Source organism: Cnephaeus nilssonii (assembly GCF_951640355.1).
Source record: "Cnephaeus nilssonii genome assembly, chromosome: 4".
NCBI classification, from domain to species: Eukaryota; Metazoa; Chordata; class Mammalia; order Chiroptera; family Vespertilionidae; genus Cnephaeus; species Cnephaeus nilssonii.
In genome coordinates, this window is record NC_137075.1 from 43151097 (window position 1) to 43167085 (window position 15989).

General features: G+C 51.8%; 1 pseudogene across 1 annotated transcript; it reads right to left on the reverse strand.

The window, feature by feature from the left end:
• Window positions 1-363: 363 nt before the first annotated feature.
• Window positions 364-4602, reverse strand: LOC307098256 (glutamine synthetase-like; annotated as a pseudogene). The gene is made up of 2 exons: window positions 4505-4602; window positions 364-1260 (listed from the first exon to the last, which is right to left on the reverse strand). The product of its transcript is annotated as a glutamine synthetase-like (transcript).
• Window positions 4603-15989: the final 11387 nt, after the last annotated feature.

Below are 15989 nucleotides of genomic sequence, written 5' to 3' on the forward strand. Positions count from 1 at the left end.
TGTTTTCATTGCAGGTCATTTTGCTTAAAGTCGCAGAACCTACAGACAACCTTAAGTGAAGACACTGTAGAGTCAGCAGGACTGATGTCCAGTTGGTTATGAACGTTAAGAGGGAAAGAGAAATCAGGGCTGTCTCATAGGTTCTTTATTTGAGCAACTGGATGGATGGTGATGCCATTTGCTGAGATAAGAAAGACTTAGGAAGTAAAAAGTTTTTGCTTTTGTTTTCACGAGGAATTAAAAAAAGGCTTTGATATTCCACCCTTTGAGTTACAACTATTACGACAATTGAGAGGGAGGCAAGAGTGGTAGCGGGATGAAGAATTAATTAGAAGGGGTTCGATGGCTGCAGGTCTAGTCCACTTAGTCTTTGCACTGGAAGGGCTCATCACCAGTTTCGTTGAGAAGACCCATGCAGGTGAGGGCTTCTGTCACCCTGAAAAGTAACCCTTCAGAGTAACCCTTCTCCTCCTGGCCTATAGCCCGGGGAATGCGGATGCTAGTGCTACAGTGGGCCACACCAGCAAAAAATTAGTTGATGTTGGAGGTTTCCTTGAATCCACTTAGGTTCCAGGCATTGTCCCGGCCCCCCTTGGGATCATAGGCTCCGATGAAGTACTGGTGTTGCTCAGCCTCTGGAAGGACTCCTCAATGTACTTCAGACCGTTTTCCTCTTGCATGACCTTGGTGCTGAAGTTGGTATGGTTGTCCTCACCATTCCAGTTCCCAGGAATGGGCTTAGGATCAAAGGTTGCTATCACTCCAAATCTTCACACGCTTAGTGCAAGATGAAACGGGCCATTGAAATGATATCCCATGTAGATTCACGAGTCCTATCTGGAATTCCCACTGGGTGGGCATGACCTCAGAATTTGGCCCCTTGGTCTTGATGCCAGCGTTTGAGCAGGCTGGGTAGTGAACCTCCACAATATGCCTGCCATAGGCTCTGTCTGCTCCCACGCCACAGTGGTATGGTCCTTGGGGCCCAAGGAAGCCATTGGAAAGTCAACCAAAGGACCATCTGTGCCCCTAAGAGTATATTCCTGCTTCACTCCAAACGAGGAGTGCTGATTACTCACTATGTCAATGACCCCTTTACAGTTATGCCTTAAATTGGTCTTTGCAGGCTTTCATTTGTACTTGAAGACTTCACAGAACACCAGCTTGTTGGGATCCTTGTGGAAAGGGTCCTGAAACATGGCAGCAGGGTCAAGATACATATCACTGATAAAGTCCAAGCTATGTATATCTGTGCATATCCTATATAATAAAAGGCTAATATGCAAATTGTCCCCTCGACCAGGAGTTTGACCAGCAGGCAGGCCGGCCAACCGCCCATGTCACCTCCCCCTGGCCAGGCTGGCCGGACCCCACCCATGCACGAATTCATGCACCGGGCCTCTAATATATATATATATATATATACATACACACTGAGTGGCCAGATTTATTATGCGTTCAGAGATCATAATAATCTGGCCACTCAGTGTATATCTTGGCTAATACAGAAATAGAGTATTTCTGTCATCAAAGATTCTACTGGACAGTGCTACTGTGGATACCATAGCATTGGGGCTGGCCCATAATGAATTCCCAAAAAGCAGTGTTATCATTTATGGACCAGCCACCTTCCGTCATTTGGATACCACCTTCTTTTTTCCTTTTTAAAATGTACTTTTATTTTAATGAGAGAAAAGGAGAGAGATAGAGAGATAGAAACATCAATTGACTGCCTCCTGCATACCCCTCACTGGGAATTGAGCCTGTAATCCCCGCACATGCCCAGAGGGGGAACCAGAACTGTGACCTCCTAGTTCATAGGTCGTTGCTCAACCACTGAGCCACACTGGCCGGGCAAAGATATTATCTTCTTGATTTTTGCTAATCTAATACCACCTGTATTATTACTTAATATTTTTCTTCAAGTTGACTCATTTTACACTTAAACAAGTTTATTTAATATCATTATCATAAATGAAAAAACAGCAGCATTTGCCATAAAAAGGAATCATAAAAATCAGTACTATGAAACAAAATAATGTAGCTAAATTTTAAGTTTTTAGGTTTAAAAACTTAAAAACAATGAATAAAGCAATAATGAAGCAAGTCAATTTTTAAAAATAGAGATCCAAAAATAAATTCCCCAATGAGGAAAACAATGAATTGTTAATGATCAGTCAGGAATAAAGACAGCTCAGTGAACAATGAAACTGAGAGTCTATGTTAAAAAGACATGGTTAAATTTTGTCAAAAACACAAAATTCTGCCTTGCAATTAGGTTGGTGGCTTTTGGCCCTTGGAGCAGAGGAGTATGTGAGGCAGGAAGCTGGGTGGCAGTCTCCAAGTTACATGGACCAGACACCTTCTGGCACCTTCTCCTGCACTCACCCTAAGAGAACTGGGAAATGAAAATACCTCCCAAATCCCCTCCCACTTCCTGGGGCCTTCGGCAAAGGCAAAGGCCTAGGCAGCACTGAGTGCGACAGGAACCCCTCAACAGAGGACACCTGCGTGTACTTGCCCCGCCTTAGCTGCCTCCCCAAGTGCGGGCCTGCTGCGGGCTGACCGGGGAGGAGAGAACGCCCCGTACTCCTCAGTGGCCTGGGGCCTAAGGGCCTGGAGAAGTGTCCGCTTGTGTCACCTAAGATCATCTCTCCGGAATGCTGTGGTCACACATGTCCCTTCCTTAGGCAGAGTATGATTGAATTTATTAGGTTTTAATTAGGGCTAGGGTTTGAATTAGGTTCAAAGGTCTTATTTAGATGTGGGTTGATTAACTTACAGCTGTGGTTACCCGAATGCAATTAAGCTCTGCAGTGTCTGGACTCCAGTGATGGTTATAAACACAGATGCCGCCTGGCCGCCTGGGTTTGAATAACAGCTCTACCGCTTCTTGCCCAAGTGACTGGAGGCAAATTACATGGCCTCTAATGAGAGGTCACTTTTTTAAAAAAGGTGAAATAACTCTCACACACATATTTAAGATCTATTTACTTTATTATTAATCAGGGAACCAGAGAGATGTTACAACTCATTCAAGGTGAATCCAAAGCACAGACCATTTATAGATCAGGAGTATTGAAATGAGTTTATAAATGGAAGCAAAATTGAATTTCTCACAAGAGAGGAAGGTTGAACAGAACCATTTGCATATGCATAGACTGAACTGCCATTCGGTCTCTCCAACCTACGGGTTGCAAACTAGTTTAAAGGTCATGAAAAGCTATAATCAGATGGCACCGAAGGGTGTGCTCAGTACATGGTTTTTCACTGGAAACACCTGCTAATTTTTTTTATTCCAAATTTACTTAAATCCTTGCGTCTTTTAGTTCCCTCATCTATAAAATGGGGACGTAATTCAAGTGCCTACCTCACTGTGAACTGGGGAGAGGTAAGTGCGTCCCTTATATTGGAGGTGGCTGTTCCCTTTTCTATTTGTCAAGGTGGATTCGTTCTACAGAAGCCGGTCACGATGTTAACAAGCATGGATTAGTGCCCACCTTGCCAGGCGCTGTGCTGGTCTCCAGTGTCACTCTGAGGGGCCCCGCAGGTTCTGAACTGCCTCACTGTAGGCCCAGTGTGCTGACGTCAGGGCCAGCTCAGGAGGAAGGAAGGGAGGGAGGGTGTCATTGAAACCTAGAAGGGCATGACATTGGCAGACCCCCTGAGTCTGTGGGAAGTGGTTAGCTCTGGTGGCAGCATCCTAGAGAAGGCCACAGGTGAGGCCAGAGGGAATTGAGGGTGTGTCCTAGACATCTGGGTGCTCAGTGTGAGAGAATAACCTCCCTGTAGCCATGGCAACACATTCCTTAAACTGAATCCACCCAGACACTCCGAACTAACAATTCCTTTATTCTTTGTATCAGTCAGTCAATCCACAAGTGTTCACTGTGTATCTTCTTGGGAGATGCAGGGCCCCAGGGACTTCTGCTTCCCACGCCCCCAGGATGAACTCCCAGGTTTGGATCCCAGCCCTCGTGCCCTGGAGCAGCATGGTGAGAGCACTGGACTGGGAGTCAGGGGGGGTCTGGGTTTGCCTCTTGACCCTTACTTTGAGCTAGGTGCTTACCTGCAGTTTCCTCTGCATAGTACCTACCCCGAAGGGTTGTTTTCAGGTTTCAGTGAGATGATCTATGTAAAGGGCCCCACAGTAAGCACCAAATAGATGTATTTCTTTTATGTGCCACCATTATATTAAGGACTTAGACCAGATTGCTAAAATTACTTCCACTGGCAAACTTCTGAGAGCTACTGCTTCTCAGCCCCTGGCCCCTTCTGGGGGCCCTAGGGAAGTTTCTGGAGCTCACGAGTGTCAGTGGTTAGCCCTGGCCTTCCCTTTGCTCACAGAAAAATAAGGAAGTAGGCCAGGCGGGCATCTCAGAGGCGGGCGCGCCCGGCCGAGCCCTGCCTGCAGCGCTCCCTGGGGCCGGCAGGGGGCGCCCTGACCACGTCGGACCAGCGCAGCTGCGGGCCGCCCGTCTTCCCAGATCTTTTGTCCCATTACCTTGGACCATACCAATATCCAAGATTCTGGTCATTATTTCTCAAAGTCACTTCTGCCGTGTGCCTAGAAGTTTCCGCGTAACGGGTATCATCATTCATTCCATCAGTGAACGAGGACTAAACAAGCACCCGCTGGTGCCAGGCGCGGTGCTCTAGGTGTGGGGTCACAGGAAGCTGACCAAGATCTGCATTAGAGGAGGAACTGGTTTTTGTTTTTTTTTCTCAGATAATAATAGATCGCTTATATTTTTAAGAATTTACTAAGTGCCAGGCTGACTTCTAGTGCTTTAAATAGCTTCTTTCTTGAACCCTCAGAATAGTCGTGTGCGGGGGATGTTGTTGATGTCCATTTTCTGGCCAGAGACACTGAGGCACCAGAGGTGAAACAAACAACGCGCCTGCGGTCACACCATCAGTCAGGGGTGGAGTGGAGACCCGAACCCGGGGTCACGGACCTTAGAGCCAGCAGCCCCCATGCTGCACTGCCTCTGCGCCCGGAGGAGAGCAGCGAATGAGCGCCGCCCGAGAGCTGAGGGCCGGGCCGTCTGGAGAGGTGGTGGGCCCGTGGGAGAAGGTGGGAAGTGGGGAAAGGGGCTTCCGCAGAGCAGAACAGCTGGGGACTCCACTCTCCACCTCCATCTTTCTCTGCCTCCCTCTGGGAATGGAGCCACATCCAAGCCCTGCCCACCCCCGCCCCGGCCTCGCCCACCACCACACAGGCTTTCCCGGCCTCCTCGGTCCTTAGTTCTTGGAGTCTAGGCCCCCCACCTTCTGGCCGTGTCTCTGAAGGAGAGTCACTCCTTCAATCCCTATGAGCCTCCATTTCCTCAACTGGGAGATAGGAGTGTCTGCCTCGCACAGCTGTGGGTTGTTATAAGCGAGAAAGCATGGTGCCCGGCCGGGTTTCATTGTTACTCTCCCCTCCTACTCAAGCAGTGCCCTGAGTACAAATATTCCATCCTCCAAAACCCCCTCTTCTCCACCCCCACCAAACCCCAGCTCACGAACCTCAGCTCACTGAGCAGAGCAACCCATCTGCGAGCCAAACCATGCTAACATGCTCATGACAAATGGTTACATATGTCACACACACACACACACACACACACACACTCCATTTTTGGAGGCAACTTAGGCAATATGAAACAAAGAAAGGACTCTGGAGGTGGGCTTTGGGGAGATTAAAAGGAGTTCTCAGTACCCCACAGGCTGCACCCCATCGTATATACAGAAGTCGGGGTGCACAGAACCAGGCTGTGGCACTCGTGAAACACCTGTGGTCTTTGACAGGTCTTCCCCTGCGGTGATTTTCTTCCTTGCTGAACCTCAGGAGGAGGAGGGTCACCACACCCCATATTGTGTGAGGGAAACTGAGACCAAGAAAAGCAAGCGTGGCTGTCGCTCAAACTGTCCCACGGAGGCTGGAGGCCCGGGGCATGAAGGACTCTGCCCCCAACAACAACAAAAAAGGAGTCTGTCCTCTTCCTGACGTCCTTCCCCCACTTCCATGGGCAGTGAGTGGGAGGAGGGGACTCTTTATTCGTGATGACTAGGGGTCCCAACATTTTAAATTTCCTGCCTGGAAGTCAAGGACAGGACATTATAAAGCCAGAGTTTCTGTACGAATTACCCAGGTGTCCTAACTCCCAAAAGTAACAGATGCTGTTCATCTCGTGGCCTCTGTCACCATTCATTCTTCATTGTCCAGGGAAGCCGCTCCACGGCTCTGAGAGACCAGCAGATGCCGAGTTACGCGGGGAACCTAGACAGACACAACGGACAGATTCCCGTCCGATCGGAGCCAAGTCCTGGCAATAACACCCGTGAATCACTGACTGCAGTGAGTCACAGCATCAAGCTGCAAGAAGCCTCCGAGATCATTCCAGTCCAAGCCCTTCCCGTCTGGTTACTGACAAGTAAGAAAACCGAGCGAGACCCGAGAGGGAAAGTGACTTGCCGGGGGGTCACGAGCTTGGTGGTGGCAGAGTAAAGGCTGGAAGCCTGAGCCTCAGGCCCATGTCCTGCCCACTGCCCTTCACAGCCCTCGGGAAGCCCCGGGGGCCGGGACAGAGGGTGGCAGGAAAAGCACAGGCCCCTCAGGGTTAGCCGAGGGCAGCGCGGGCTCTCCTAGCAGGTTGGCTCCGTGTTCGCCTCTGCCCTCCCTTGGGAAGGAAAGGGGCTGGGGTCCATCCTCACACCCCAGGCGCCCGGACTCACATTAGAAGACATAGGAGGCAGCTTCCTGCTTGGCCCTCATCCAAGGCCATTTCACAATAGGGGGAAGAGCGCTGGGCTGAGAGTCCCGGGTGACGGCTCACTCCACCCCCACCCCAGCCCCTCTCAGATCCCCCGGGTAGGATTAGCTCGGCCCTCCCTGAGATTGGGGGTAGAGGAGAGAGCAAGGCCGGAGAGCCCCCACTGAGAGTGCTCTGTGAGTGGTGCCCTGGAGTGGACCTGGGGGAAGCCTGGCAAGTGCCCACCACCCTTCCCTGTCCCTTGCCATCCACCTGCAAGCACTCACACTGAGGAGTCCCTCGTAGGACACGGGCTGGTCCATTCAGGTCAGCCCCACAACACTCACTGCTAGTCAGAGGGGGCCTGGGAGCAAGCCTGGAGAGGGGCAGGCCTCGGTCAGCTTCCTGAAATGAGGCACCGTGACTGCCAGGCAGAATATTCTGGGGAGGGAACCCCCTGTTGTCCTCCTCCTCCCGGCCTGGCCTGACCTGACTGACACTCAGGCAGGAACTCAGACAGAGGCATTGGGACATTCGGTGAGGTTTTATTCCCCCCCACAATAGGGTCAAGCTCTAAGCTCAGTTCTGCAAGGGATCTTCTTTGAAGTAGGAGGTAGTGGTTAGGGACCCAATTTTTCCTGTTGTAAAGTCTTCAAGAGGAGACAAAGCAAACCCAGGCGAAATGTCAAACCACAACACAAGGCGGTGTGAGACCGGGGGCCACGTTCTCAGGCTGGACAATCCTCGGGGCAGGGGCAAGTCGCTGCAGACAAGGCTGAGGGGGCCCCAAGCATGGGGAGCATTCAGCTCCGCAGAGCTGGTAGGAAAGGTCTTCCAGGCAGGGAAGGGAAGAGGGGCAGCAATGAACACGCACGTGCAGGGGACGGGACCCTGTGTGCACAGCCATGAGGCTGGGAATGCGCCTGGTCCGTCCTCAGCTCTCCTGAACTCGGTCTTCCTCCGTCCATGGGAAGCCACTGGCCTGCTGAGGCAGGTGACTGTGTGGAGAGCTGGGCATGGGGCACAGGGTTGCCAGGGGCTCAGCGCCTGGGTGGGGGAGCCCTCTGACAACAGGAAGCAGCTGCAGCAGGCTCCAGGGCGGTGATGTGTCTGTCACTCTCCTCCCTGTCTGCAGCCCCTGCAGAACAAACTGTTCCTCAAGAAGCTCTGGGGACGAAGGGCCCACACCTGCTCCCCAGGTCGGTTTGGACAAGCCCCCGGCAGCACAGGCAGGGAGCCCAGCAGAGCCACGACAAGGCACAGCAGCTTCCCTCACCCCCCGCCTCCTCCTACCCCTGAGCCTGCTGCAGTTTACTGAGTCATCAACACAAAAAAGAGCTTTCTTGCGGGGTGGGGGGTACAACAGGGACTGATCCTTCATAAAGACCTCATCCCTGGTCCCAACCTCTGAACTGAGTGGCGATGCTAAGTGGTGTGGCTTTGCCGAAACAGCACTGGATTAGAAGTCAAAGCCCTGAGTTCTCATCTTAATTCTGCCCCTAAAAAGTGGTGTGACCGTGAACAAGTCATTTCCCATTGGTGGTCTTCAGTGTCCTCCCCTGGGGAGTTAGAATTGATAAGCTCGAAGGTGCCTTCCAGTTAAAAATGTGAATCTAGTGCTGTGGGGTAGCTTTGAGGTTGCTAAAGTGACTCTCAGGGGTTGGGGTAGCTGGGAGAGAAATTAGGATGAGAATCTGATCATGGTCTAGATAAAATGGAATTAGATTCAATTTAGGACCTGAGATGGATTCTGTTTCCCCAGACCCCCGTGATAAAGAGATACGGGTCTGTTGAACTGAGAACACCTCAAGGAAGAGATAATTTTATGGAAGAAGATTCCCCAAGAATTGTTGAACAGCTAGAATCCTTCCAGATACTTTAAGGTCATTCCTCAGTCACAACCCGCCTCCCCAATTTGGAATGAATTAGGAGAAGGGACTTGCTTGAGAGCAGAGAGCCGGGTGTCATAATGCCAGGAAGGAAAGATCCCATCCTTCGCAACGTTCTTCCTCACTTAAGCTGCTCCTTAAAACTCCTTCAGCTGGGGACCAAGCCTTGCATGCCACAGTTACAGCTAAAACCGGACACATCCATTTAAATTCTATCTTTCTAGGACCCAGGATACGCTGGGAGAGGCTTTAAGAGGGGTGGGGCTAGAAGAGGCAGGGAAGGTGGAGTTCCAAACATGACAGGAGCCAGGCTTTTTCTGAGGTCAGATCTAGGCCAGGCAGCTCAGACCCGTCCCCTGTAGGCGGTGACATGGATCGTGAATGCCTGCTGGTTCACGTTCTGAAACCCCCTACCTTTGTCTCCCAGGCCACAGTCCTCGAGCAGAGGAGCCCAGTTTAACTCCCATGAGTCTACTACCTACTCACCTTCCAGCGGGGTGGGGGAGAGGCCTGGCCTCCCACCAGTTTGCCCACGTGGTGTAGGTGAAATAGACTCTGTCTGAACTGTTTAAAAAGGAGCCACAACCCTAGGCTCTTGGAGGCAGCGGTAGTGCCGGGTGGAGTGTGTGGCGTGGAAGGGAGGGTGAGAATGAGGAGGAGAGGGGAACAGGCCAGCCTCCATTGGCTTTCAGTCTACGGGGCTGCACGCTGCCAAGACCATTGTTGGCAACAAACTAAGGGAGAGGAGGAACTGGCCAGACCAAGCCTATGTGTGCCGCTTCTCAATTGCAGCCTAGAGCATACAGACGTGGGCTTGGCATGCTCCCGTGTGTGTGTGTGTGTGTGTGTGTGTGTGTGTGTGTGTGTATGTGTGTGTGTGGGCAAACATGCGCAGCAAGAGGGAGTGTGTGTTCGTTGGCCTGAGTGAGCACTGGCAATCACCATAGAGAAGATGCCAAAACTCTGTATTTACCATCAAGGTCAATGGTGCCGGAAGATGCAGAGCCAGAGCCCACCTCCCACCCTTGCCCATGCCAGGACACTGCTTCTCCCAGCACCCAGGAGGAAGGGAGGTGGAGAGGTCTGCAGGAGAGGCTTCATCTTCAAGGAGTGCTCGGCGGGCCAGCGGCCCTCCTCGCTCCCAGGCAGCCTTCTCCTTCTACTGGTCAAGGCGCCTGAATCAGCAGCTCCTTTGCACCGGGCACTCTCAAGCACCTCGCTCCTTTCCTCAAATCAGATGCCGTCTGGCAGGAAGGGAAGATCCACGCAGACAGGGAAGAGCTTCAAAGCAGCTCTCCTAGCCGTGGCTGGTTGCTCAGTGGTTAGAGCGCTAGCTCTGGGACTGAAGGGTCTCAGGTTCGATTCCTGGTCAAGGATACATACCTGAGTTTCCGGTTCAATCCTCAGCCTCGGTCGGGGCAACCAATCAATGTTTCCTTCTTTCTCCTCCTCCTCCCTCCCTTCCACTCTGTCTAAAAATCAATGGGAAAAATAGCCTCAGGTGAGGATTAACAACCACAACAAAAAAAGCAGCACCTCTAGTATCAACTTGTGAAAGAGCTGGGTTTGAAGGAAAGGAAGGATTTGGGAAAACTGAGACTAGTGGACCAGTGGTCATGGAAGGGGAGGAGACATTGCAGGCAGAAAAGGGTTAAGCGTGTCATTTATAGAAAAGATTATAAGGAACACTTTTTGGTTTTACTGACACAGCCCTGACACCAACTGAGTCAGACCAATCGAATTGTCCTGCAGTTAGCACCCTGAGTTAGCATCAGATCCCACAAATTAAAGGACAAAGTCCTCAAGAAGACTGCCCTTACTTCCAATGCCAGATGCAAATGGGGTCCCCAGGCCACCCACACTTCCATCTGACTTGGCTCCCACTACCCCCCTTCAGGTTCGATAATTTGCTAGAATGACTCTCAGGACCCACTAAAAGTGCTGTGTTTACAACTAGAGTGTCACATACAACTCTGCAATAGCCAAGGGGAAGAGGCATCGAAGGAAGGGCTGGGGGAGGGGCTGCCAAGCTTCCATGCCCTCTCCTCAAGAAATCAGGTGTGTCACCCTCCCAGCACATCACGTGTTCACCAACCAGGAAGCTCTCTGAGTTTCAGTGCTGGCAATTGTGATACGGGCTTTCCTTCCATAGGCATGATTGATGACGTCGTTGACCATGTGATTGAACTCAGTTTCCAGGCTCCCTCCTCCCCTCAGAGGTTGGGAGTAGGGTGGGGATGAAATTTCCAACCCTTTAATCACACCTTCCCACAGTCCTTCTGGGTGGCCAGCCCCTCACTTGAAACTATTTTAAGGGCCCACCTGAGTCATCTCATTAGCATAAACTCAGGTATGGTTTAACAGGGCTCTATGGACATCATAGCTGGTTTGGCTCAGTGGATAGAGCATCAGCCTGCGGACTGAAGGGTCCCGAGTATGATTCTGGTCAAGGGCACATACTTGGGTTACAGGCTCAACCTCCAGTAGGGGGCGTGCAGGAGGCAGCCAATCAATGATTCTCTCTCATCATTGATGTTTCTCTCTCTCTCTCTCTCTCTCTCTCTCTCTCTCTCTCTCTCTCCCTTCCTCTCTGAAATCAATAAAAATATATTTTAAAAATAATAATAATAAATGAAGGGCTCTATGGATAACAAAAGACACTGCTAATACTTAGGGCAGCTCTGTGCCAGGAAAGGGGGACAAAGATACTGCAGCAAAGAAGGGGAAGCGAGGATGGAAAGGTAGGATGGGACAAATTTATAAGGTCAGAAATTGATGGGCAAAAGGAGAAGGAATCACTGGCTCCCTCCTAAGGACAGTGGAAAAGCAGTAGAGGCAACTCCCTCACTTTAGTATTTTGGTAGAATCTCTCACCCTTTTTAGTGTTTAATTTCCTCCCAGGTGTTTCATCCAGAAGGAGGAGTCATCCCCCAGTCTCTGCTTTGGCACCAAGGCCCCCAGGACTTAGGTCCACCTTCCCCCAACTCAGCCTGTTGACATCCCCACAGTTCAAATGCCATCTCCTTCCAGAAGCCTTCCCTGATTACCCCAGTGAGGAGTGATCCTGCTCTAAACTCCAAAAGCCCTTTGGGTCAGTCAGTCCCTTACTGCCCTATACTGTGACTCCTATGCTTATATTCCCAATTTGATCCCAAGCACCTTGCCTTTCCCCATCCTGCTTCACTCAGAACAACCAGCACTGTGTGTTTTGTATAACATCTGTGAGCTCTCTGCAGACATCCATTGCTATCATTGTCCTCTTCTCTGTCCCTGAGAACTTGGCGCCTTCCCTCAGCAGGGCACTCCCCTCCCTGTCTCTCTGAATAGAGTGTGAATGTCTCTCTCTTTGAAGAGTGTGACTGTCTATCTTTGTGAATAGAGTGTGAATGTCTACTCCACCAGACTGATCCTCCAGGGCAAGGACATGTCTCTACATTCCAAGCCTGCGCACAGCCTGACAGGTAGTGGGTGCTCAGACATGTGTGCAGAATGAACTCAGTTCCTCCTAGAGAATGTTACCTTTCTCACATTTAGGAAAGATGAAGAGAGGAGAGGATGAGTTATACTGGGAGGGAGGGGGCAGCTAAAACAAGGGCAACGCTGGCCTTTCCCACAGGATCCTGGGCCTCCTGGCCCTCTTGCCAGAAGGCTGGTCTTGGTGGGTACTCCACCAGCAGGCCGGTGGACGGCAGGGTGAGAAGCCAGACTGACCCAGGCAGACTGGCCAGCAGATGGGCAGCATTAGCACCACAATGAGCCCTGGGGACAGGCATCGCTGAAAGGAGCCTTCTGGGAGCTGTGTGAAAGCTTTCCCCTTGAATGGCTTCCAGCCCCTTTGACAACCCCAGAGCGGTGTCCAAACCATAGTTTACTTGCCACTAATGGTTACCACTTGGAGGCCCTGGGCTGAGTGGGAGCAGGTCTGCTCAGCCACCCGCTCCTCCCGAGGCCGAGGCCGGGCCTAATGCTGCCTGAGGCGGTCCCCCAGGGGTGCAGGTGAGTGCCACAGCTGAGGATGAGGCTCCCCTCCACCTCCCTCCAGGCAGGGTCCCCTGACATGGACTCGCTCAGGGGAACCGGAAGCCAGACAGGAAAAGGGACCTGATGCCCAAGGCTTCTCAGCGGCCTCCGAAGCTGGCCCAGAGTCGGTGATGGTGCCTTGGTCTCTTTCTGCAGGCTTCAGGGCTTCTCGGGCAGGGGGTTGTCGCTCCCTGGAGCACAAGTTCTTTGACTTTTCTGTGGCCAGGTACCCACCCCATACTCCCCAGAGTGGTGCCCGGCATCATGGGGAAGCCACGGTTTGGGAATGGAAGAAATGGAGACTTGCTCCTAAGAAATAGTTAATCCTCCCCCCTTCCCCCAGGCCTCTTGCACCTGCAGGCTGCGGTGTGTGGTTTCCCACAGCTGCAGCTGGCTCTGCAGCAGCCCCCTCCCTTGGAGGGAACCTGAGAGGCCCCGTGGCCTGAGGCCCCTGGGAGGGGCTCCTCACCCTGGGTCCAGCTGCTGGGGGTGGCATGAGCGGGTCTTGCTGCCCTCTGACCTGGACCTGCCACGAGGAGTGCTCCAGTCCTGGGAGGGGTCTGCTGGGCTTCTTGCTAAAGCTGAAGGCAGAGATTCCAGTTTGGAAGGTGGCCAGAGACCCCCTCCACAGGGCCTCTCAGCCCCTCCCTTGCTCCAACTTCGACTGGCTTCTGGAAGGAGGATGGCCTCTTGAGTGTGGGCTTGCCATGGCCCCGGGGGAGGGGAGGAGTGGAGCTCCTGAAGGAGAGGGTGAGTTGAGTGTGAGAAGTGAGTGGGAAGGACAGGAAGGAACAGGAGGAAGTGAGATTTGGCAGGCCAGGCCTCTGTTGGTCAAGACAACCTTGAACCCACGATGCTGGGACTCTGGTAGGCTCTGTTCTCTGTCTGGCCTAGAAAAGGGTAGGTTGTCACAGAGTCTGGGCAGATTCCCAGTTGCCCGCTGGGCTAGACATATGTGCTCGAGAGACACCTCTGAACACTCCTCATTATGAGGCAATGAAGGAAAAGTGTGGGAGCGTCCCTGTGGGACATGTCCCAGGGAGGATTTAGCAGGGCCCCCAGACTCAGCCCCTTGATAACAGCCTGCCCATTGCCCCACCTTTGGCCACTGAGCATGCGCTGAAATCCCAGGGGAACACGTGGTTGATGCTACATGGGGGGCTCCACCCAGGTCACAGCCAAGAGATGATCACTTGGGTCCAGAGCCAAGGCTTGAGAGATGGAGGGATGGGAAGGCAGGAATCTGACAGGCACCCGGTGGTGACAGGGCCCGGGGCTCTGGCTAATCTCACATCCAGCTCCAGGCAAATTGCTTCAATTCAACACTTTCCCTGTGCGGCCCTACAGCCGGCCTCCTGCTCAGGACTTCGGCCTCCAGTCAGCAGAAAAAGCCCAGCTCCCCTTGGAGATAACTCCCCCACCGGGATAGGAAGAGGGAGGGCAATTTGGCAAAGAGGCTTGAAAGGAAACAGAGCTGCCCATCTGCAGAAACCCCTGAGTCAGACGTGGGGAGGAGGAAGAGAGGGCTCAAGCAGAAGCTGCAATTCGGCCCTCCTTCCCCGGCCTCAGGAAGAGACCAGCTGCAAGGTGGCAGCCAGGCCTGGAGGAGGTGAGGGTGCGTGCTAGGCGGGCACTGAGCAAGCTTCGGTTTTGGCTCTCGTGTAACCCGACACTCTGAAAGGGGTATAACTGATGCCAACAACCCTTGCCAGTGCCAGGAGTCCGCTGTGTACTCCAGACTTGTGCTTGGCCCGTTCTCAGCAGCGCCACGTGGCCGTGAGCACAGAGTGTGGCTGGGAGTTGGTGTGCCCTCGGGTACATGGAGCCCAAGCCCTTCGAAAGACCACTAAGCTCCTGGGAGAGGGGGCTGATGAGACGGCCCAGGGGGATCCTGCCTTCACTGGGGTTCTGTTTTTGTTTTTGCTCTATTGCTGTTACACTATATTCAGCGTTTACTCATTGTGATTGTCCAGACCCCAGGTGTCAAGAAAATTCCCGGAAATCTGTTGGGATGCCACAGATCTGGAGTACCGCCTTCTGGTTTGTGACTTAAACAGCACTGGCACTTTCCTCCTCGCTCACATTCATCCATTTTGACCATTTTAAATCAGTTTGGGCTTTTTGCCAAGACTGAGCTGCTCCAAGACTGAGTTAGGACTCTTTCTATTCATGCATTTATTTCATTTTTCATTCAACGAATATTTAGTGAGTTCCCACTGTGTGCCATCCACCGTGCTGATGTTGGGAATAATACAAGGCCCATCCTTGGTCAGATGACAGGCCACGCCCCAGAAGTCACAGCCAACAACGTAGAAGTTACTATCTGCACCCAACCGTGACTACTGAGCACTTTCCATTTCTTGAAAGAAAGATCTTAGAGTCCTTAGAAGAGGAGCACCCCCACAAATGGGACTGTGATTTTAAAAAATATATTTTTTATTTATTGATTTTATTTTTAAATATGTAATACAGTCACACACAAAAAACGACATGAAATCTCAATCAAGTTTCCTACTAACTTTTCCCTAAGATCCCATCTTCCTAGTATTTTTAAATGTAAAGATTTTCTTAACTTTCCTCTTTATTTCTTAAAAGGTAGTGTACTGTAATCATGGAGAGGAAACAGAGCTCCCACCTGCAGGAACCCCTGAGTCAGATGTGTTTTTGTCTTTTGTTAATCCTCACCCAAGGATATTTTTTTCCCTTTTTTTTTTTTTTTTTTTTACAGAGAGTGAAAGGGAGAGGGAGGGACAGAGAAACATCGATTGGTTGCCTCCTGCATGCACCCCGCTTAGGGCCGGGGAACCTGCAACCAAGGTACGTGCCCTTGACAGGAATCGAACCCAGGACCCTTCAGTCTGTGGGCCGCCACGTTATCCAGGCAGCCAAACCGGCTAGGGCACCATGGTTTTTCTTGACAATAATAGGTCCTGGGGATTGCTCTACATCCGCACAGAGAGGGTTTCCTATTTCTCCTCACAGCTGCAAAGTGTTCCTTGTTCTAAACCAGTCCTCTACTGATGGCACTAGGATCAGTGATGGGCAACCTTTTGAGCTTGGTGTGTCAAACTTCGCCAAAAAAACTGAGCATAACTCGGGTAGTGTGTCACTTGGAGGAAAAAACATTATTTCGCAAATGTTTCATCCTCGGCATGCAGCCGCCTCAGCGGCCGCGTGTCATCAGAAATGGCTACGCGTGTCAGTGCTGACACACATGTCATAGGTTCGCCATCGCTGACCTAGGTGGTCAGTGCCCAGCCTTTGTCAGAAGGGCCAGATGTGTGCTTTCAGGTGTGGACAGGTACCCAGGGCCCAGTGGTTTGTGCGTTTGTAATTTAGAGAG